We start from the raw sequence: 24,061 nt of genomic DNA, 5'->3' as shown, positions 1-24,061 counted from the left end.
GCACTTGGTACCTCCTCCAACTCAGAGTGGCTGGGGACCGGAACGGGTGCTTAGGGCGCTCAATGCAAAGCAAATGAACGAGCTAATTCGGCGCCGGTAAACATCGGGATTCCAATTAGCATGTTTTACCTCTAAACAATGTGGACAAATTATTTGCATAAAGGCCGGAGCTCCGGGAGGCGCTCGCTGCGGTCTGGGACTAATCCTCCGGAATCTGTTTGCGCGGAGACGGCTCTCTGAAGGGCGACCGGCGCCTAACTACAGGCGGGGGCGGCCGCCGTCTACAAGCAGGCGAAGCGGAGCGGAGCGCCACTATACAGGGTGCAGGAGGGGCGCGTCCCAGCCCGGCCTGCCCTGCGGTGGGCTGCGGAGGAGCAGCTGCGCCAAGTTCACACCAGCAACGTCGTCCGCAAAGCGCGCCGGCAGCGTTGCGAGATTTATCCACTTACTGCACACTGTTGGCAACTGAAACTGCAATATCAAACAGGGTAGCTACTGCTGCGGGAGCAGAGAGTTGTGACCGCTCAGTGTCATTCAATACGATCCCGACGACACCTCTCGATCGACGTTAGCACTCGTGGTGTTCTAACATTCTGGGTGGTGTCTGTTTGTTCTATATCGTGTCTCCCTACCACTTTCGAGCAACGACGCTCTGAGCGTGTTTTTTAAGGAATTGACTAGTTTGAACCTGGGACCTGTTGCTGGTTAGGAGACGCCAGACCACACATGACATGTAGAATTCAGAAGAGTTCAGTGAGACTAGGGATGATATAACCAAATACTTAATGATTTCAGCGTCAGCTCCACTGCACTCCCTGTAAAAGAATCTTAATACTAAATTTAGTGAAAGGGGTTCAAGGCTTTCCTATTTTTAGTTACCTGGTAAAATAACGTCGAAAAAGCAGTTAAGTTTACCACTGGAAATTTTAATCTACTCACAAAACATTGTTTATAAATTGCGCTATTTATAAAAGGAAGTATTTTAATACAGGATGGTAAAAACCAACTGCGTTCAACAAGAATGTGAACGAATATTCCCTGAATGGTTTTCCAAGTTCTACAATGGATTGAAGGATGACCTATGCCATATCACATCTATAATCTAGGTTTAAATTAAGTTTCACAAAAGAAAACTATCAAAATGGTCTACAGTTACCCTCAATTATCTTTAATTACGTATCTAACTTGTCGTAAATTACAGTGGATGATGTAACTTCTCAATAACTATATAACAGAAAAATCATCGCGTTTCAGATTTTTACTTCAAGTGGCAAAATGTGAACACCATGAGCTTTAATTGACGATCGACACTAGTATTACGCAAAAAGGGGGTGTAGCAGATGAGACTTCTGCAGTTTTGAGTGAAGCTTTATGCGCTGTTATATGGCATCGCGTGCGTTCATTACCTTGTTGTTGGTTAGACAGCTTCAGGCGGGCAGCGGCCGGCGCAGCAGCCATCCAGCTCGCCGTCTCGGAACTAACTAACCTCTCCTAACTTCTGCTTACTACCATTTACCGAAGTTGGTTTAAAAGAGACTATCTGGCTGTGTTTTCATCTGACCAATCAGGGTCTCAATGTTAACCTTATGCTCCGCCTACAAAAATTCTGTCTAACCAACGAGAAACGTTATACTTTTCGTGGTGGGGCAATGTTTTTAAAGTTAGCAACGTAACAGAGACGTGAAAATGTCTCACGCTAAAACTTGCAGCTGGTGTGGTCCTTTTAGCGTTATCGTAAGAGCCATACTGTTCTTCTGGAGGGCTCTATCTTTTAACATGGGCTGGGGGGTGGTCCTAATGTAACAGAGACGCGAAAAAGTCTCACACTGAAACTTGCGGGTGGTGTGGCCCTTTTTGTGTTATCGTAACATCTATACTGTTTTTCTGGAGGGCTCTAGCTTTTAACATGGACTGTGGGGTGGTCCTTGACGTAACAGAGATGCGAAAAAGTCTCACGCTAAAACTTGCAGCTGGCGTTGTCCTAGTGGTTAGCTGGCGACGTGGGTGTCCAGTCCATCCCTTATCGTAGGGCCTTCTAGCTTAACACGGTTTTGCTCTCGGCTTCTGTTCTCGTTTCTCCCCTCGGAACTGCGTCTATCTCACGGTGGGAAGGTATGACATGCTTTTAGGCATTCTTGTGTTAGTCTGTGGTATTCCATTTGCTCACTCGTTACTCGTATTACTTTGGTTAATTTAATGTCACGAATTTTTCGGAGCTATGTGACATACTACTGGTTTTGCTTATCATGTCAGGGTTTTTATGGAAGGTGTTGGATTTGCCTGACACCTTACAGTGTCACTCGCCTTCATACATGGCAGTGGACGTTTGAAAATTCGTGACGGTAGCTCAATGCTTGTCAATTGATTTAAATGTTATTCCCGCCTGACTCTTAAATCAATTACTGCCACGGGGGTGAGGAGAAAGAACACATCCTGGTGATACCAGAATTATGCGTATTTAGATGTTCAGTATAACTGAATGGTTTGCAACGTTCCAGCGATTCTATTCGAACTCTATGCTGATGTACAGACAAGGACCATTTCCGCAGACAAACATGCAAGTACGTAATGGATGTTCAGTTTCTCATTACAGTTCGTCGCACCCACACGTTATACCTCCGCTGTAAGAACAGTTTCATGCATTTGCAGTTTTAGTGTCCCACAATATTGGTTGGCTAAATATTATGACGATACGTTGTATACAGCTTCCACAGATATTGTTTATCATGTAGTCAAGACTACGTAATGAAGCCGAAATTGTGGATGGAATTGAAATGAAGTTTGTTTATTAACACTTTTCTTTTCGCTAACTAAATATAAAATATGAATCGGGATTGGAGGTGATGATCCTATCCTTGTTTTCAGTATTAGAATGGTTGATATCGTGTTCTGAATAACGCGTGTCTTATAATGTCCAAATATCGACACGACCCAGGCTCTCAGTTCGGCACTTCACTCTCCAAATGTTCGATGTATTTGTCTTTCACACGCAGGGTTCAATTTAACGGTGTATGCACTGTTTTTAGTATTTTAGGTCCCCATTTATTAATATCTGGTAGTTAATAAGCGAACTATTTTTATGCTGGCGCGTTGTTTGTTTAAGTTACCCCCGCAACCGTCCAATGTTACGCGCACACGCATGTCCATTTTATAAAATGCAGAATTACGTAAACTACGGCTTTCCGTTGCGTACAACTTTCGCGGTTTCCACAACCATAATAGTTTCCCGAGAGTATTTTCCCCAGCTAACACAAAGTTCGAATTATGTTGTCGGAATCATTTTCACTTCACCCGGCAATAAACGTCTCTGATCACTTCGTCACACATAATGTATTTTAAACGTGTTTGAAGAGTCTTAAAATAATCTCCTTAACGAATTTCGCAGCCGCGTACCACTTTTTCATCGACTAGCCTGTTCGCGGTAACTGAATGTAGAGAGGTCAATAATGTGTTACACGTTCTTTTATATGTATTAAAAAACAAACGCACCCCTATATCTCTCTGTCCCGCTTGGTCTTTGCTACTTTGCGTTTTATTACTTTTCCTTATATTGCGTCTTAGTAATACTGTGCAGTTATTAAAGTTTCGTATTACTTTCCCCTTTTCAATTCTTCCAAAATGAAGTCTATTTATCCCCGATTTTAGTTAATATAATGCTAATTGAACCGCCTGCCCGCAAAGTACCGTTATAGAGAGTTGCACTCTCGGTTCAAAATAAGAAAGCACATTGCCGACAGGCAAAACTTACGAGGTGAACGCGACAAGTGTGATCACCCGATTTCCCAGTTACAGCTTAGTGGAAGAGGAGCCAAAATACGCGAACACTTGTCTCGGCTTATCCGTAGATTGTCAACCGTGTCTGAGAACAAGACGGTCAAAGTTTCTGAAGTAGTTTATATGCCTGTTAGCACCCATTCAGATTGACCGACACAGTGTCTCAGTGGCTACAGTCGTAGTGCTGTATCAAACTCCGATTATTATTATTTATTTTCGCTACAGCCATCTATGGGCTACGTTGCTGATGATGCTCTGGTGTACGGGTAGGTGTCGTCGTTGAGTGACTGTAGGAGGATACAAGATGACTTGGACAGGATTTGTGATTGGTGTACAGAATGGCAGCTAACTCTAAATGTAGATAAATGTAAATTAATGCAGACGAATAGGAAAAAGAATCCTGTAATGTTTGAATACTCAATTAGAAGTGTAGCGCTTGACACAGTCACGTCGATTAAATATTTGGGCGTAACATTGCAGAGCGATGTGAAGTGGGACAAGTATATAATGGCAGTTGTGGGGAAGGCGGATAGTCGTCTTCGGTTCATTGGTAGAATTTTGGGAAAATGTGGTTCATCTGTAAAGGAGACCGCTTATAAAACACTAATACGACCTATTCTTGAATACTGCTGGAGCGTTTGGGGTCCCTATAAGGTCGTATTGAGGGAGGACATAGAAGCAAATCAGAGGCTGGTTGCTAGATTTGTTACTGGTAGGTTTGATCATCACGCGAGTGGGGAACTCTAGAGGAAAGGAGGCGTTCTTTTCGTGAATCGCTACCGTGAAATTTAGAGAACCAGCATTTGAGGCTGACTGCAGTACAATTTTACTGCCGCCAACTTACATTTCGCGGAAAGACCACGAATATAAGATAAGAGACATTAGGGATCTAGAGAGGCATATGGGCAGTCATTTTTCCCTCGTTCTGTTTGGGAGTTCTCTTCCTTCCTCTTTGGCCAATACTCCTTCATCCGTTGGCTCACTCGTGTACGTTCATCTGCCTAGGAAACTCTGTTCTTCCTCGTTTTCTCTTCGAAGAATTCCTTCACCTCCGCAACCTTTTTCCTAAAGATATGCCAGTTCGGCCATGATCCCCCATTTTCCTAGATCGCAGTGCACATCTTTCACCCACGGAACTTGTGTCTTCCTATTCTCCTGGATGAGAAGAATCTTGTTGGCGAGCCTCTCTGATTCCATTCTTTTAATATGTTCATAGGAAGACAGTCTTGTTTTCTTCACAGTGGTGGTGATAATTTCAAATCGTTGATAAAGTTCTTGATTTGATCTTACGCAGAACGTAAATTCATTTGATATTTTTCTGGATCCAAGAATCTTTCTTATGAATTTCCTCTCTTTCTTTCCCAATTGTTATTATTTTTGTTTTCTTTTTCTTTTTTTCATTTATCTACCTATGTTCTTAGAGGAATGATACGCGAATGTTTTCCAGTGTATGTTGAAACAACGTTGACTTATTTCATCTGCTAACTGTCTGTCTGGTGACTGAATTAAGAAAATAAATAGATAAATAAATGAGAAAATTAATAGAAATTGTATTTGGTAAAATTTCTGAACCGATTGAAAGCGTCAGTTTAAAGGGAAAATAAAGATAATCCGTTATGCGTCATTAGCACCGAAATTATTGCCAACGTCTAAAATCTATGTTAACGGTGTTTCTTTCTCGGGTGAGGTTCATAGGAAGAAATGTCGCTGTGGTAAACCAGTCTTCGCGCGATGCTCGTAGTGTTCGGAATTTCTATGTTTCCAATGCTTCTACTATTGCTATGTGTCAAAGAAAGGCGCCAAATCTCTCTGAAGAACAAACCAAAGAATAAAGTGTAAGAATTGAGATAAGAATAGAGTGATTCAATAGGCATTTTACAGGTATAATATGTGGATCAAAATAAGAGTAAAATGTTGATAAACTTTTGTCTGGAACTGTTTTATTTCCTACTTGTGATCCATAATGTCATTTGTGATAAGCATTGCATCGCGGAGAAGTACATGTATTTCGCATGTCTTGTTTGTCTGCATATCGACAGACGTTGCTCCTGTACAATGTAGTCGGGAGACAACAGAGTATCTTAAAGGTGCATATCCCGGTGGGTGGACGGGTCGTGCAGAACCAGCTGCTTGGCCCGCCGTATCTCCAGATCTCAACCCCTGGACTTTCAGACCGTCTCAGGGAGCTCCAATATGCTGTTGCTGTTGAGAATGTAGCTCAGCTACAGCAGCCAACTCAAAATACGGGCAGGCGTTTAGGGTGAGGTGAACTGAGACTCCAACATTCCGAGAGCAGTAACAAGTCGAGCACGTCACTGCCTTCGCCTACACGAACATCATTTTGAACATATCGTGGAGCCTACGTACAGTACGTAGTTAAGTTGAATTTTGAGGCACTCAGCGTCGTTGTTTTCTGAGAAGCCTTCGCCTACACGAACATCATTTTGAACATATCGTGGAGCCTACGTACAGTACGTAGTTAAGTTGAATTTTGAGGCACTCAGCGTCGTTGTTTTCTGAGAACAAATGTTTGTGCTGTACTTGAGATCCTTTCTCTGCTGCATAACTAGGAAATAAACCATTTTCGGACGAAACCTTATTTGAGGTTTTACTTTTATTTTCATGCGCACGTTACACACGTGAAGAGTGTACAGTTACTTTTGAATCACCCTATATAAAAATACGAGATTTTAAAAAGATTGTAACCCCTGAAAATACCATAGACATGTGTTATATAATAAATGTATGACACTATCCAAAGGACCCGGGTTCGATTCCCGGCTGGGTCGGAGATTTTCTCCGCTCAGGGACTGGGTGTTGTGTTGTCTCAATCATCATCATTTCAACCCCATCGACGCGCAAGTCGCCGAAGTGGCGTCAAATCGAAAGACTTGCACCAGGCGAACGGTCTATCCGACGGGAGGCCCTCGTTACACGACATTTCATTTTTCTATGTATGACACTTACTGTGAAATACAATTTTAATTTGTCAGTTAATACAACGTCCTCTCATCGCCTAATTTGATGAGAGAAATTAGGGTAGTAGTCTTCTATGGACATCGGTAAATAAATGAAAAACCAATAAAAACAATAATCGGCTTTCGAACGCAAGGCGATAAAGGGTGAATACACGACATTAGCCACTGTGCTACTCCTTCAGTTGAACTTATCGTGTGAAGGCATAAAAAATATGGCTGATATTTCGGCCGTCGTTTTTCTCAGAATAGGTCGAGAATCTACGGATAAGCAGAGACACGTTCACTTATTTTGACTCCTCTTCCACTGAGCGAAGTTTCTGAGAAATCTGGCTATGGCACTCCTCTTGTCCTCGTTCGAACGCCTGTAAAAAAAATTCATGCGCCAAGCGTACAACAGGTTCCACTGTCAAATTAGCAAAAGATCTTCCCAAGCGACCGAGGAAATTCTGGCCATACGTAAAATCACCAAGCCGGTCGATGACTGCTGGTATTTTCGAATGATTCGTTGACCTGTACCATATGCTGCTAGAACATAGCGAATGGGAAGCTGAAATTTTCAATTTCATGATTGAGAAATCGTTCACGAAGGAGGATCGAACGTTGATTGCAGGCATCAATGGCGTAAAAAATCATCTAAGCAGTTGGTCCCTAACTTACCGTGCATTTATTGTGAATATTTTGCGAGCGCGTAGTCCCGAGCGACCGGAGAAAAGCGTACGTGACTCCTGCATACAACAAGAGTAAAATAACTGACCCGAATAATTACAGATCAATATCCTTGACATCGTTCTGCTGCAGTATTCTTGAACGAGTGCATTGAGACGAGAAGCGTTCTGCCCACAAACTAGCACCGTTTTAGAAAACATCACTCTTGCAAAAACCCAGCTTTATCTGTTCTCACATGATAGCCTCCGAACCATGGATGAAGGGCAACAGGAAGATTGTATTTTGCTAGATTGCCGGAATGTGTTTGACATGCTATTCCATGCAAACTGTTAACAAGCATGCGGGAATACTTCTTAAGAAACATATCTCAGTATCTGATCCCCGACGGAGAGTGTTCATCAGAAGGCTGTTGTCAGCAGTGCCCATAGTATGATAGGACCGCTGGTATTTTCTACATACATAAATGATCTGGCAGACGGGGTGAGCAGCAGTCTACGGTTACTTGCTGATGACGCTGCGGTGTACGGTTAAGTGTTGTCGTTAAGTGACTATAGGAGGATACAAGACGAATTAGATAAAATTGCTAGTTGGTGTGATGAACGGCAGATAATTCTAAGTGTAGAGAAATATAAGTTAATACTGAGGAGTACAAGAAACAATCCTGTAACTTTCGAGTATAGCAATAGTAATATGCTACTATACTCAGTCAGGTCGCTTAAATATCTGGCGATAACGTTGAAAAGCGATATGAAATGGAATGAGCATGTGAGAAATGTGGTAGGGAAGGTGAATGGTCGATTTAGGTTTATTGGGAGAATTTTACGGAAGTGTGGTTCAGCTGCTCTAGTGTTTGACATCCACGCAATATCAGGTTGTAGGGAGACATCGAAGCAATGTAGAGAGATGGGCTGCTATATTTCTTACAGGTAGGTGCGATCAATACGCAAGTATTGCGGAGATGTCTGGTGAAGTCAAATGGGATTCCCTGCAGGGAGGACGGCGTTCTTTTCACGAAACACTACATAGAAAATTTAGGGGCTGACATTTGACGTCGACTGCGCTACAATTCTCCTGACGCCAGCGTACATTTAGGCAAGGACCACGAAGATAATAGAAATAGGGCTCATACGAATTCTGCTAGTGGAACAAATGGTTCAAATGGCTTTGAGCACAATGGGACTCAACTTCTGAGGTCATTAGTCGACTAGAACTTAGAACTACACTCCTGGAAATTGAAATAAGAACACCGTGAATTCATTGTCCCAGGAAGGAGAAACTTTATTGACACATTCCCGGGGTCAGATACATCACATGATCACACTGACAGAACCACAGGCACATAGACACAGGCAACAGAGCATGCACAATGTCGGCACTAGTACAGTGTATATCCACCTTTCGCAGCAATGCAGGCTGCTGTTCTCCCATGGAGACGATCGTAGAGATGCTGGAAGTAGTCCTGTGGAACGGCTTGCCATGCCATTTCCACCTGGCGCCTCAGTTGGACCAGCGTTCGTGCTGGACGTGCAGACCGCGTGAGACGACGCTTCATTCAGTCCCAAACATGCTCAATGGGGAACAGATCCGGAGATCTTGCTGGCCAGGGTAGTTGACTTACACCTTCTAGAGCACGTTGGGTGGCACGGGATACATGCGGACGTGCATTGTCCTGCTGGAACCGCAAGTTCCCTTGCCGGTCTAGGAATGGTAGAACGATGGGTTCGATGACGGTTTGGATGTACCGTGCACTATTCAGTGTCCCCTCGACGATCACCAGAGGTGTACGGCCAGTGTAGGAGATCGCTCCCCACACCATGATGCCGTGTGGTGGCCCTGTGTGCCTCGGTCGTATGCAGTCCTGATTGTGGCGCTCACCTGCACGGCGCCAAACACGCATACGACCATCATTGGCACCAAGGCAGAAGCGACTCTCATCGCTGAAGACGACACGTCTCCATTCGTCCCTCCATTCACGCCTGTCGCGACACCACTGGAGGCGGGCAGCACGATGTTGGGGCGTGAGCGGAAGACGGCCTAACGGGGTGCGGGACCGTAGCCCAGCTTCATGGAGACGGTTGCGAATGGTCCTCGCCGATACCCCAGGAGCAACAGTGTCCCTAATTTGCTGGGAAGTGGCGGGCGTTGCGGTCCCCTACGGCACTGCGTAGGAGCCTACGGTCTTGGCGTGCATCCGTGCGTCGCTGCGGTCCGGTCCCAGGTCGACGGGCACGTGCACCTTCCGCCGACCACTGGCGACAACATCGATGTACTGTGGAGACCTCACGCCCCACGTGTTGAGCAATTCGGCGGTACGTCCACCCGGCCTCCCGCATGCCCACTATACGCCCTCGCTCAAAGTCCGTCAACTGCACATACTGTTCACGTCCACGCTGTCGCGGCATGCTACCAGTGTTAAAGACTGCGATGGAGCTCCGTATGCCACGGCAAACTGGCTGACACTGACGGCGGCGGTGCACAAATGCCGGGCAGCTAGCGCCATTCGACGGCCAACACCGCGGTTCCTGGTGTGTCCGCTGTGCCGTGCGTGTGATCATTGCTTGTACAGCCCTCTCGCAGTGTCCGGAGCAAGTATGGTGGGTCTGACACACCGGTGTCAATGTGTTCTTTTTTCCATTTCCAGGAGTGTAGTTAAACCTAACTAACCTAAGGACATCACACACATCCATGCCCGAGGCAGGATTCGAACCTGCGACCGTATCGGTCTCGCCGTTCCTGACTGTAGCGCCTAGAACCGCACGGAACAGGAAAGGAAATGATTATTAGCCTTTGAGGTACCTCCGTCATGCACCATACGGTGGCTTACGGAGCATGTACGTGGATGCAGATGTAGAAATTTTATTTATTATGCCCATACAGAATAGCAGAATGACAAAATCTAGATACCACTGGCGTTTTTGTATGTCCATTCTTCTGATTGGTGGTTTGAGGAACTTTGGCCGTTCACGTATGCAATGAAATGGAACACCCACAACCGTTCAAAAATGGTTCAAATGGCTATGAGCACTATGGGACTTAACTTCTGAAGTCATCAGTCCACTAGAATTTAGAACAAACCTAACTAGCCTACGAACATCACACGCATCCATGCCCGAGGCAGGATTAGAACCTGCGACCGCAGCGGTCGCGCTGTTCCATATTGTAGCGCCTAGAACCGCTCGGCCACCCCGGCCGACCCCACAACCGTCTTTACGATGTTATTTATAACATGGCTAACAGTTTCGGTGCTTCAGAACACCGTCTTCAGGCCTTAGTTGACGCTCAGGGGGTTAACGTCAATCGTCTACACGATTTATCAGTGACCAAAATATATGAACAACCTGCAACAACGATTTTGAGTCAACTTGTCAGTTGGTAGTTGACGGTTTGATACACAAGGTAGTTGTTAAAGGTAGTCTACGAAAATCAGTTCATGAATTTGACCACTATTGAATCGTCTATACGATTGGAGTTAACCCCCTCAGCGTCTGTTAAGGTCTGAAGACGGCGTAATAAAGCACCGAATCTGGTAGCCAAATAATAAATAAGATTGTAAGGGCGGCTGTAGGTGTTCCATTTTTTTATGTGTACGACGTGTGTGGCAGATACATTCTGGCCACGGGAGCTACTATGACCGGAGCTTACCATGATATCAATAGAGTAAAAGTTGCAACGAGGTTCCAGTAGCGAGAGGAATGTGCAGCATCGAAAGTAATTAAAGAAAAGTATTCTGGTTGGTTTGAACCCCAGATACCTCGATTACCAATGTTTGGCGATTTCTCAATACCCAGAAGATCTGCCTTAACAGTTACTCGGATATTTCAGTCATGACAACTCCGCAGCTGAACCAAGACCAGGTATACCTCCCGTACCGTCGGGCAGAAACCTCCGAGGAGGGTGGTTCGAAAAAATCACAAGGGTTTAGCGGAACGATTCAGTCGTGAATTCCAAACTGGAGCCAGCTGTCCAGCCAGAACAATGGCTGTGCGTGGGTACAGTGTTCGAGCAGCTCAACATAAGCCATGTATCTTTCTAGAAAATACTAAACCACCCATGAGGTGGTACCCATAGCGACGCCACTGGCTAGTGGACAACTAAAAACAAGTGACTGCATCAATCACTCTATAGCGTGTGGCAATGCAATGGTTCTGGTTATGTGTAGTACTAAGAGTGAAGTATGGCAACGGCCTTGCCGCAGTGGATACACCGGTTCCCGTGAGCTCACCGAAGTTAAGCACTGTCGGGCGTGGCCGGCACTTGGATGGGTGACCATCCGTTCCATCATGCGCTGTTGCATTTTGAGGAGCTACTCGACTGAATAGTAGCGGCTCTGGTCACAGAATATCATAACGACCGGGAGAGCTGTGTGCTGACCAAACGCCCCTCCTATCCGCATCCTCATACGGCCGTTGGATGGTCCCTATGGGCCACTTGTGGCCTGAAGACGGAATGAGTGCGTGCGAACAGTGAAGTGCGGAGGAGGTGGTTTCACACTATGGAGATGCATTACGTGCTTAGGTTGCGGTTCCCTTGTTGCACACAAGAAAAAAAAAATGCGAAAGGACATATCACATTTTACAGTGCCGTGTACTGCCTACGTTCGAGGAAATGCACTCCCTGAGTCGATGGTGTGTGGACTTCGGAAATGGGCGGACCTCCCCATAGTCGCAACGTGAACCCAAAAAGGACAATTTCGGCTGTGTTACGACGCCGACTTAGCTACAGAATTCAACGTCGAATATCACTATCTTTTTTGGTTTCGGTTCTTGAGAAAGAATGAGCTGACATTTCTCCACTGAATTTCAGACGCCTCATTGAATGAGTGCCCGCCAAAGTTGAAGTCGTCATGAACGCAAAGGGTGGGTATACCCGTAATAATTTCAACTAATAGATGTTCAAATGGCTCTAAGCACTTTGGAACTTAACATATGAAGTCATCAGTGCCATAGACTTAGAACTAATTAAACCAAACTAACATAAATGTAACACACTCATCCATGCCCAAAGTAGCATTCGAACCTACGACCGTAGCAGCAAAGCGGTTCCGGTCTGAAGCGCCTAGAACCGCTCGGTCACAGAGGCCGGCTGATTAATAGGTGTAAGCGTACTTTTGATCAGTCAGCGCGCATAATACTGACGGACTGCGCACACAGTCAAAAACGAAGAAAAAATAACACTAAGCCTGTCCACATGCTTCGTCGAACCATCTGAATACAGACCGCATTAGGAAACATAATAACGGGTTACTCTGACAGCAGATAGTGCAAAATACTTCCACAAAATAGGTTTTTTTTCTATTAACGTAGGCATGTATACCTAAGGCGTATTCTCTGGTTGGCTTTTCACTACTTTGTTATTTTCCTTCTGCAGGTATCACGTTTCCGATATTTCATTGTGTTCTAGAAAATTGTCAATAATTTTCGGAGAATGAGACACTCATTCAGTTTAAACACTGGTACGTATTAGGTTTAACGTTTGTTACTTTAGATTTAATACTGCTTGTTCCAAAGACTGATGGTAAGAAGATCCTCCCTGGTAACCATCTAAGTGCTCTTTTCACCTATATTCTTTGTTGTACTTCAAATCTGCATTAGAAATTTAAAAATTCATAACATTTGTCTACATTAGAAATGGTATGCTAAGATTCTTTTCAGATGATCTAGATGAAATGGTGAAATGGTAAACTAATCAGACACTGCAATGCATGTTATAGACCTTAGGCCATTGTGACCAATCACCGTCTAAAACCTGATACATGGTAATTTTGATTCATATTTAGGGGTTACTTGGGTATCGACTGTCGATCGGTTTGACGCTTATGCTAATATATTCGTTTCTATGTGACTGTTACACCCATCACCAACCGCCTTGCATATTGTAGTACTGGTCAGCTATTATTTTCCCCTCTGCTGCTGCTTCCAGCACCAGAACAACTATTCCTGCATCCCGTAGCAAATGTGCCACTAACCTGTCCCTGCTTCTGTTAGGATCCTCTAGACTCCCCTTTCCTCATACATTCTTTCTAGTAGTTATTCATTTTCCACTTCGCCTGTCCACTCAATTTTAAACTTACTTTGATGGCTCTACGTTAGAATTTCTTCTAGTTACTTCTTCTTCCATTATGCAATGGTCAGTGTTTCATATAATGCTTTTCACTTTCATATAATGCTGCTTTCCTGATGAAGCGCTTTCACCGAAAACACTTCTCATCACGTGTGCCAGTCTACATCTGATGTCTCATTTGATTCAGCCATCCTGCATAGTTCCTTTTGGGAAGTCTTCGAACATTTCGTGTCCAGTGACAATTGTCAGTGGAAACAATTAATCGTACTTAATAAATGGTACTCATACAAGCAATCTCTCTCTCTATCTGCTTGTGTGTGTTTCTCTTTCCCTCTCTCCCTCTCTGTCCCTCTTTCACACCAGCATGCACACACACACACACACACACACACACACACACACACACACATGCATACAAGCTATACAGGGTGGTCCATTGATTGTGACCGGGCCAAATATCTCACTAAATAAGCGTTACACGAAAAAACTACAAAGAATGAAACTTCTGTAGCTTGAAGGGGGAAACCAATTGGCGCTATGGTTGGCCCGCTAGATGGCGCTTCCATAGGTCAAACGGATATCAACAAAGTTTTTTTTTTAAAAAAAATAGGAGCCCCAAATTTTATTAGATATTCGTGCAGTACGTAAAGAAATATGAATGCTTTAGTTGGAACATTTTTTTTGGCTTTGTGATAGATGGCGCTGTAATAGTCACAAACATATGGGTCAAAATATTAGACGAAGAGTTGGAAACAGGTAGGTTTTTAAAATTAAAATACAGAACGTAGGTACGTTTGAACATTTTATTTCGATTATTCCAATGTGATACATGTACTGTTTGTGAACTTATCAATTCTGAGAACGCATGCTATTACAGCGTGATTACCTGTAAATACCACATTAATGCAATAAATGCTCAAAATAATGCCCGTCAACCTCAATGTATTTGGCAATATGTGTAACGACATTTCTCTCAACAGCGAGTAGTTCGCCTTCCGTAATGTGCGCACATGCATTGGCAAAGCGCTGACGCATGTTGTGAGGCGTTGTCGGTGGATCACGATAGCAAATATCCTCCAACTTTCCCCACGGAAAGAAATCCGTGGACGTCAGATCCGGTGAACTTGCGGGCTATGGTGCTTCGACAACCAATCCACCTATCATCAAATATGCTATTCAATACCGCTTCAACCGCACGCGAGCTATGTGCCGGACATCCATCATGTTGGAAGTACATCGCCATTCTGTCATGCAGTGACACATTTTATAGTAACATCGGTAGAACATTACGTAGGAAAAGAGCATACATTGCACCATATAAACTGCCATCGATAAAATGGGGGCCAATTATCCTTCCTCTCATAATCCCGCACCTTACATTAACCCGCAAAGGTCGCTGATTTTCCGTTGTCCAGTAGCGCATATTATTCCTGTTTAACTTACCGCTGTTGGTGAATGACGCTTCGTCGTTAAATATAACTCGTGCAAAAAATCTGTCATCGTCCCGTAATTTCTCTTGTGCCCAGTGGCAGAACTGTACTCGACGTTCAAAGTCGTCGCCATTCAATTCCTGGTGCATAGAAATACGGTACGGGATGTTGATGGAACATTTTCAACAGCGACGTTTTTGAAATTTCCGATTCTCGCGCAATTTGTCTGCTACTGACGTGCGGAATAGTCGCGACAGCAGCTAAAACATCTACCTGGGCATCATCATTTGTTGCAGTTCGTAACTGACGTTTCACATGTGGCTCTTTCCGTAACTAACGTAACTATCCAGCGAACGGTCCTTACACTTGGATGATGTCGTCCAGGATACCGAGCAGCATACATAGCACACGCCTGTTGGACATTTTTAATAACAATAGCCATACATCAACACCATATCGACCTTTACCGCAATTGGTAAACGGCCCATTTTAACACGAGTAATGTATCACAAAGCAAATACCGTCCGCACTGGTGGAATGTTACTAGATACCACGTACTTATACGTTTGTGACTATTACAGCGCCATCTATCACAAAGCGAAAAAAGTGGTCCAACTAAAACATTCATATTTCTTTACGTACTACGCGAATATGTAATAAAAATGGGGGTTCCTATTTAAAAAGAAACGCAATTGATATCCGTTTGACCTATGGCAGCGCCATCTAGCGACATCTGGTTTCCCCCTTCAAGCTAGACGAGTTTCGTTCTCTGTAGTTTTTTCGTTTATGCTTATTTCGTGAGATATTTGGCCCGGTCACTATCAATGGACTTTTCAGTTATGAAGTCAGAGAGATCCAAAAATATTTACAACTTAAAATACGCTGCTAAAATCTGTCAATGCAATTCGTTATACGAAAATGCCAATACATTCCTGGCTACTGCTGGAATTTCATAGGGAACGGAGGCGAAAAGCTTTCGGCGTTGTATTTCATCAGCAATAGGCAAATGTACACGCAGTTTACCGGTAGAACGATTTCAGTTTCCTTTAAATTTTTTCTTCTTTTCTGTCACCGGTGTTAGCATGCCAGAAAATACTAAATTTTTTATAGTTTTCTGCATAATCTAATCTCTTTTGTGTTACCTTCGCGTTAAGCAGGGAACAATAAAATTTTATTGTTAGTCTTAGTGATCAGTACTGTTTCCTTCAAGACTCTGAACGTTTATAACGGGGGAGAAGAAGAGAGAATAAGTGCAATTTGTTAGTCAAGCTGTGCGTATGTATTATCTCGGCTGTATAAAACATTTCACAGTTGTCAAAATGAGTGTAGCTCCGTCATTATTAGTTTCCTTCACGTTTTTTAACATATGTTTAAATATGTAGCAGTGAAGATTAGAAAAATGGTAGTAATTTATGAAGGCATTACGTAAGGAAACAGAGCAATTTTACGTAGCCATGCCTTACGTAAAGGAAAGAGGTGATGTATAGAGTTAGCAACACTCTTAAGCACCGTGTGTTTTAGTCAACTTATCTCTTGAGATTTCTTCAGAAGCCGATCTTTTTTTTTTGACTCAGCTAACTTTGATTGCCCACAGCATGGTCCCTGCACTGTTCCCCATTAGTTTCAGTTAAAACTGTTTTGTGAAAACTGACATGGTGAGACCAAGTCTGTGTGAAATTACATATTAATGATTACAATAAAGTAAAAGCTGAAGGATCTACTCCTAATAATGCTACATATTAAGAAAGAACAACGCTGTTACTGGTTTTGGATCGACAGGTTCATCACTAGAAGGCCCTACACCTTTGAAACTAGTGCTGTACACTCATTGTTGATAGAGTTTTGTCGTAGCGAAGATTCCTTGAGATGGTGGTGCCATACAGCAAAAATCGGCGTAAGTAAAAGCACTACTTTAATGTAATTCCACCTAACAATGAATTACAGCAGCGGCAAACATTATTTTACTATAAGATATGAGTTAATTTTATATTAATTACATCAAAAGTCCAGCTTTTTCATACAGCACTCTTGGTTGTTATAAAATGACGCTGCATTTCCGATGTGTAATTAACGCAAAACTATCTGACGTCTTATCTTAGATAATAGTTGGATATTATAAAAAGATGTTGGATTTTCGGTGTAAGTAACGCAAGAATAGCCCAGGTCTTATCTTAGAACGTTGTTTACGATGTTTCGATTCATTACTGGATCTAAACACATGAAGTCATTTTTCCCAAACCATTTTTTATAGTATGGCAAAACAACACTTTCGCTACAACGAAAACGATCCAGCATCGCAGGTACAGCATAAGGAATAAGTAGTTTTAGAAATGAGCAACCTTCAGATTACGAACGTGTCGGTTGAGCATAGATAAGCGCTATTTATCTATTGCAAATACCGAGGAAGCCCTGCTGTAAAAACCGGGGCCACTTTACACTCAGAGATCTGAAAACGTAAAACAGCTCTTTTCTCAGTGCAGGCGGTGGCTAATACAACTACAGAAAATCGTTGCGCTCTAAATGCTTTGTTTTACACTGTGTTAGTTAACACGCTACAACAGAGTGTCCAGGCCAGTAACGTTTTTTCCTTTTAATTAATGTATTTCAAGTGAATTACTCGCTCCAGTAACTACGCAAAATCGTTTTTCCGGTTGCATTGTATGCTTTATTTAATCGGCTATTCGTGGCTCATTTGTTCGGATTTAAACAAGGAATGGGAGCAAGTAAATTGTTTGCACTGACTCATCATCAATTCAGCTGACGTAAATACTGAAACAGTCATTTAGCTGTAAGAAGGGATGATCGACTTGCTCCCCATTTAATCCTCATTGTATGGAAGTTCAGTTTGTGATTACACACACCAAGCGACTGACTACATTCACCAGTCTTGTTGATTACCGTGATATATTCAGCTCGAAACTTAAATTTATTTCACTCCCCCCCCCCCCTTTTGTCGCAAGTTTTCTGACTGGTTTGATGCGCACGCCCACGAATTCCACCCCTGTGGTAACAATTTTCATGTCAGAGTAGTACTGGCAATCTGGAGCCGATCTCTTTCTCCACGAGTCCTACCCTCTACAGCTCCCTGTGGTACCATGGAAGTTATTCCCTGACGTCTTAACAGATATCCCATCATTCTGTTCCTTGTTCTTGTCAGTGTTTCTTCATCTTTCCGCCTGATTCGGCGGGAACCTCTCCATTCGTTACCTTTTCAGTTTACCAAATTATGAGTATTCTTCTGTAGTAGACATCTCAAATGCTTCGTTTTTCTACTGTTCTAGTTTTCCCACAGACCATTTTTCAAAGGCAACAACACAGTCAAATCGAACAAGTATTCCACTTCACTTATCTAGAATATGATGTTGCTTTTAACTATGACAAACACATTGAGAAGAAGGTTAAAAAATATCAAGCCATATACAGAAGAATTGGAAGAACTTTGGGAAGAAAAACAGGGAAGGAAACACTAATTAAATTCTAAAACGGTAAGGCTTACCTAGTCTTGTACATGTTTCCGAATCATGGGAAATAACAAAAAACAAACAAAAATTACTTATTCAGGCAGCAGAGGTGAAGTTCATTACGTAAGTGAGGGGCTATAATGAAATACGGAAAATAAGGAATGAAACTATAACATCAGATTTAAAAAACCTTTTCGGTTAATGAAAAGAAAGAATAGAACAGAATGAAAAGGAAGGATCATGTTGATAGAATGGTGGAAAAGAAATTCCCAAAAAAAGTAACGAATTGGCGGCCAACTGGGAAGAGAGAAGTAGATACACCTCGAAAGATATGTAGGTGATTACAACGATAATCCTTGGAAGGAGATGATGATGATCCATGTTTCACTACAACGCAATGCTGTGCTCGAAACGTAAATTTTCATACATTTCGTTCTAAAATTAAGGCCTGTGTTTAATACTAATATACTTCTTTTGGCCAGCAATGCCTTCTTTGTTAGTGCTAGTCTGCTTTTGATGTCGTCCTTACTCCTTCCGTCATGGGCTATTTTACTGCCTAGGTAGCAGAATTCCTTAACTTCGTCTATTTCGTGATCCCCAACTACGACGTTAAGTTTCTCGCTCTTCTCATTTCTGCTACTTCTCATTACTTTTGTCTTTCTTCGATTTACTCTCAGTTCATATTTTGTACTCATTAGACTGTTCGTTCCATTCAGTAGACGCAATAAGTCTTCCTCTTATTGGCACAGGAGAGCAATGTCATCAGTGTATCTTATCACTGATTTCCTTTCACCCTGAATTTTAATTCCACTCTTCAACCGTTCTTTTATTCCTACTACTGCTTCTTCGATTTGTAGATTAAGCAGTAGGGGTGGAAGACTGCATCCCTGTCTTACACACCTTTTAGTCCGAGCAATTCGTTTTTAGTCCTCTAGTCTTTCTGTTTTCTCTTGGTTCTTGAACATATTGTATATTACCAGTCTTTAGCCTACACTGTACACCTATTTTTCTTAGATTTCGAGCATGTTGCACTAAATATTCGATCGGTTTTTCCAGGTCGAGAAGTCCTATGAAAAGTCTTGATTTTTCTTCAGTCTCGTTTCTTACATCAACCCCCTAAGACATTTGTGAGAAAAGTTTTGAAATTAAGTCCCTTCCTTTCTCCTGCCAAGTTCCTACGCTATTTTGCAACCTTAACACTTCGTCCGGTACAAATTGTCCAGCTGACCTTGATTAAGTGTTGGTAAGGCATAGACAAAAAACTGAGAACGCTGTGTACAGTTTATCACCAGAATGGCACGTGAGTACATTGCCTTAGAAAAATCTGAGTGTAACGATATGAAACTATAAAGATCAAGTCATATGGCTTAATCGTATTTATCGTTAATTAAAAATTGAATTTTTGTGAAATCGCGTGATGTAATGAAATAATTCGGTCTTGTGTCCTAAAGCAGACGATTTAGTTTTGAAACCAAATACGTAGTTATAATTCGAGTGAGATTCATGTAACAATGATTACCACGCGCATTGGTGATGGCAGGCATTTCTTACCGGGGCGTAAAATCACATATTCAAGGGTCTCAAAATTGTTAAGTCAAGCTTGATACTCAAAATACTGGAATTATTTAATGTGATGATAAACAAAAATGGAAAGTGAAATCAATATAGCTGTTACGAGTTTGAATAGACAAACTTTTACAAGTACTTAAAATTTACTCTCAGTATCGCTTTATTTAACGTTACTTACTTCCAAGTAACATTAAAGATATCATGACAAACCTCGTATATAACAGCGAAAATCACACAAAGTTAGTAAACAGTGTACATGAAGTAAAAATTGCTATGATTTGCAAGATGCAATGATTACTACAGTTCTCTGAGTTAGTCGTTATTGTTGTTGTTCAGACTTACGCCTTTAATTAATTAGCTACAAAATGAACTGATGGAAAAATTTAGTTTTAATTTCTGGCATAGTTATTGTCTTAATATGAATGAAATATTCCTGAAGTAATTATGTTATTCAGCATTTGCCAACAGTGTGAAACATGTAGTTTTTGGCCTACAGACTCATAGAAATGCATTTTGGGGAAACGCGAGTGTCCAGGATTAACGCAGGGACGATGTGTATTGACTTTTGTTGTTACACAGTTTTCATTTCATCAGCCTCGTACCTCTACTTGGCCCTTTTGGTTTTGTAAATTATTGGTGTGACTGTGAGGGAGGTGACTTGCTCATCTTATTGAACTTTGTTACTGCACGACAGTTAAAACGGATTGTTGAATTAGTAAGGTGCGGTTCAAGTAAATTTTGAAATTTTTGTTTTCTACAGCAGTTAGGAGAGACGTCTTTAATCGATTGATAGTACTCTCTGAAGAGCTGGTGTATTATTTTGGCGACTTCTTCATGTCTATTCATATTTTGCGCGGCTGGCTCCGTTTTACATTCTGATGTGGTGTGTTGGCTCGATTTCTTTTGATTCCTTCATGTCCTACAGCTATCGTCTATTCCTCGCTCTTTTAAGATACACAGTATCACAGTACCTTACCACAATGATATGATTTTATATCGCTGTCAGAACTCCCTCAGTTTCTTTATGCAAACGTGTGTGCGTCAACCATTTTTCCGATACTTGCAAATCGACTTTATCCGGAGTGTCATGTTCTTGTTTCCCGTGCCGTTGTATTTTAAAGCAGCCAAGATGCGCTATAGTGAGATGTGAAAACATTTTAACATTAACTCTTCCGAATGTAACTTCACTATTCGTGTATTCTAGCCGTCCCATCAACTTGTCCCTATCACCTATTTAGTATATGCCATAACCGCTTTTCCTACATTCATTTAACTATCACTTAGTTATTGATATGTCTCTACGCTTAAATATTAACATTTCTAGGAGCTAATTAATTTTGTATACTGAAGAGCCAAAGAAATTGTTACACCTGCATAATATAGCTTAGGGCCCCCGCGAGCATTGATAAGTGCCGCAAAACATGGCGTGGACTCCACTAATGTCTGAAGTAGGGCTGGAGGGAACCATGTATTCTTCAGGGCTGTCCATAAATCCGTAAGAGGACGATGTGGAACTGCATTATGACGTGATGGAGGAAGAAGTGAAAGTAGATATGGAAGGAATAGGGGATGCAGTATTAAGATCAAGTTACACAGAGCTTTTGCAGAGTTACAATCGAATAAGGGGGAAAGCACAGATAGAATTCCTTTGGAATCTCTAAAAATCGTTGGTGTGAGTGGATTACTGAAGCTGGATTATAGAACCTAGGAGTCAGGAGACTTACTATCAGACTTTCGGAAATATATCGTCGAGAATTTAACAAGGCTAGCAAATCAGTCTAACGGTTCATGCATCCAAGTTGAGGAGTAGAATAACATACATAAACATGGAACAGAAAATTGAAGGTACATTAGACGACGATCAGTTTGACTTTAGAACAGCTAAAGAAAACAGAAAGGTTGTTCCGACGCTGCACTTCTTAACGGAAGCAAGACATCAGAAAAATGAAGACACGCTCATAGGATTTGTCGACCTCGAAAACGTATTCAACAATGTAAAATGTTGTAAGATTTTAAATACGCAGTAAAACAGTTGTAATTTTTAGGGTAGTGCTGGTAATATACAACACGAACAAAAAACAAGAGGTAAAAGTGGTAATGGAAAAACAAGAACAATGTGTTCCGATTACAAACGGTATAACACACACATTTAGTCTCTCGCCGTATTGTTCAGTCTGCAGTAGAACAAGCAGTAACGGAGACGAAAGAAAAGTTTAAGAGTGAGACCAAAACTCATGGTGGAAGGATATCTATGACCAAATTCGCTGGCGACGTTGCTATCCTTAGTGAAAGTGAAGAATTACAAAATCTGTTGAATGAAATGAATAGCCTAATGAGCATATATTATGGAGTAACAGTATTCTGGAGACGGAAGAATTTCATCGGGAGTAGCAGAGATGAAAACTGTGAGAAAAGTAATTCTGATACCTTGAACGCAAGATACCACATGACAGACGAGGCAAGGACAAAAAAAAAAGACTAGCATGGACAAAGAGGACATTGCTGGTTACAGAAATCTGCTAATATTAAACTTTAGCACAATTGCACTGAAGCGCCAAAGAATCTGGTACATGCATCCGTATTCAAATACAGAGATATATAAACAGACATACACTCCTGGAAATGGAAAAAAGAACACATTGACACCGGTGTGTCAGACCCACCATACTTACTCTGGACACTGCGAGAGGGCTGTACAAGCAATGATCACACGCACGGCACAGCGGACACACCAGGAACCGCGTTGTTGGCAGTCGAGTGGCGATAGCTGCGCAGCATTTGTTCACCGCCGCCGTCAGTGTCAGCCAGTTTGCCGTGGCATACGGAGGTCCATCGCAGTCTTTAACACTGGTAGCATGCCGCGACAGCGTGGACGTGAACCGTATGTGCAGTTGACGGACTTTGAGCGAGGGCGTATAGTGGGCATGTGGGAGGCCGGGTGGACGTACCGCCGAATTGCTCAACACGTGGGGCGTGAGGTCTCCACAGTACATCGATGTTGTCGCCAGTGGTCGGCGGAAGGTGCACGTGCCCGTCGACCTGGGACCGGACCGCAGCGACACACGGATACACGCCAAGACCGTAGGATCCTACGCAGTGCCATAGGGGACCGCACCGCCACTTCCCAGCAAATTAGGGACACTGTTGCTCCAGGGGTATCGGCGAGGACCATTCGCAACCGTCTCCATGAAGCTGGGCTACGGTCCCGCACACCGTTAGGCCGTCTTCCGCTCACGCCCCAACATCGTGCAGCCCGCCTCCAGTGGTGTCGCGACAGGCGTGAATGGAGGGACGAAAGGAGACGTGTCGTCTTCAGCGATGAGAGTCGCTTCTGCCTTGGTGCCAATGATGGTCGTATGCGTGTTTGGCGCCGTGCAGGTGAGCGCCACAATCAGGACTGCATACGACCGAGGCACACAGGGCCAACACCCGGCATCATGGTGTGGGGAGCGATCTCCTACACTGGCCGTACACCTCTGGTGATCGTCGAGGGGACACTGAATAGTGCACGGTACATCCAAACCGTCATCGAACCCATCGTTCTACCATTCCTAGACCGGCAAAGGAACTTGCTGTTCCAACAGGACAATGCACGTCCGCATGTATCCCGTGCTACCCAACGTGCTCTAGAAGGTGTAAGTCAACTACCCTGGCCAGCAAGATCTCCGGTCTGTCCCCCATTGAGTATGTTTGTGACTGGATGAAGCGTCGTCTCACGCGGTCTGCAAGTCCAGCACGAACGCTGGTCCAACTGAGGCGCCAGGTGGAAATGGCATGGCAAGCCGTTCCACAGGACTACATCCAGCATCTCTACGATCGTCTCCATGGGAGAATAGCAGCCTGCATTGCTGCAAAAGATGGATATACACTGTACTAGTGCCGACATTGTGCATGCTCTGTTGCCTGTGTCTATGTGCCTGTGGTTCTGTCAGTGTGATCATGTGATGTATCTGACCCCAGGAATGTGTCAATAAAGTTTCCCCTTCCTGGGACAATGAATTCACGGTGTTCTTATTTCAATTTCCAGGAGTGTAATACGGCGCTCCGATCGACAAACACCTGTATAAGACAACAAGTGTCTGCTGCAGAGTTTAAATCGGTTACTGCTGCTACAATAGCAGGT

This window comes from Schistocerca gregaria, chromosome 3 (genome assembly GCF_023897955.1).
Source record: "Schistocerca gregaria isolate iqSchGreg1 chromosome 3, iqSchGreg1.2, whole genome shotgun sequence".
In the NCBI taxonomy this organism is placed as follows: Eukaryota; Metazoa; Arthropoda; class Insecta; order Orthoptera; family Acrididae; genus Schistocerca; species Schistocerca gregaria.
Note: the sequence above shows the minus strand (reverse complement) of the source record.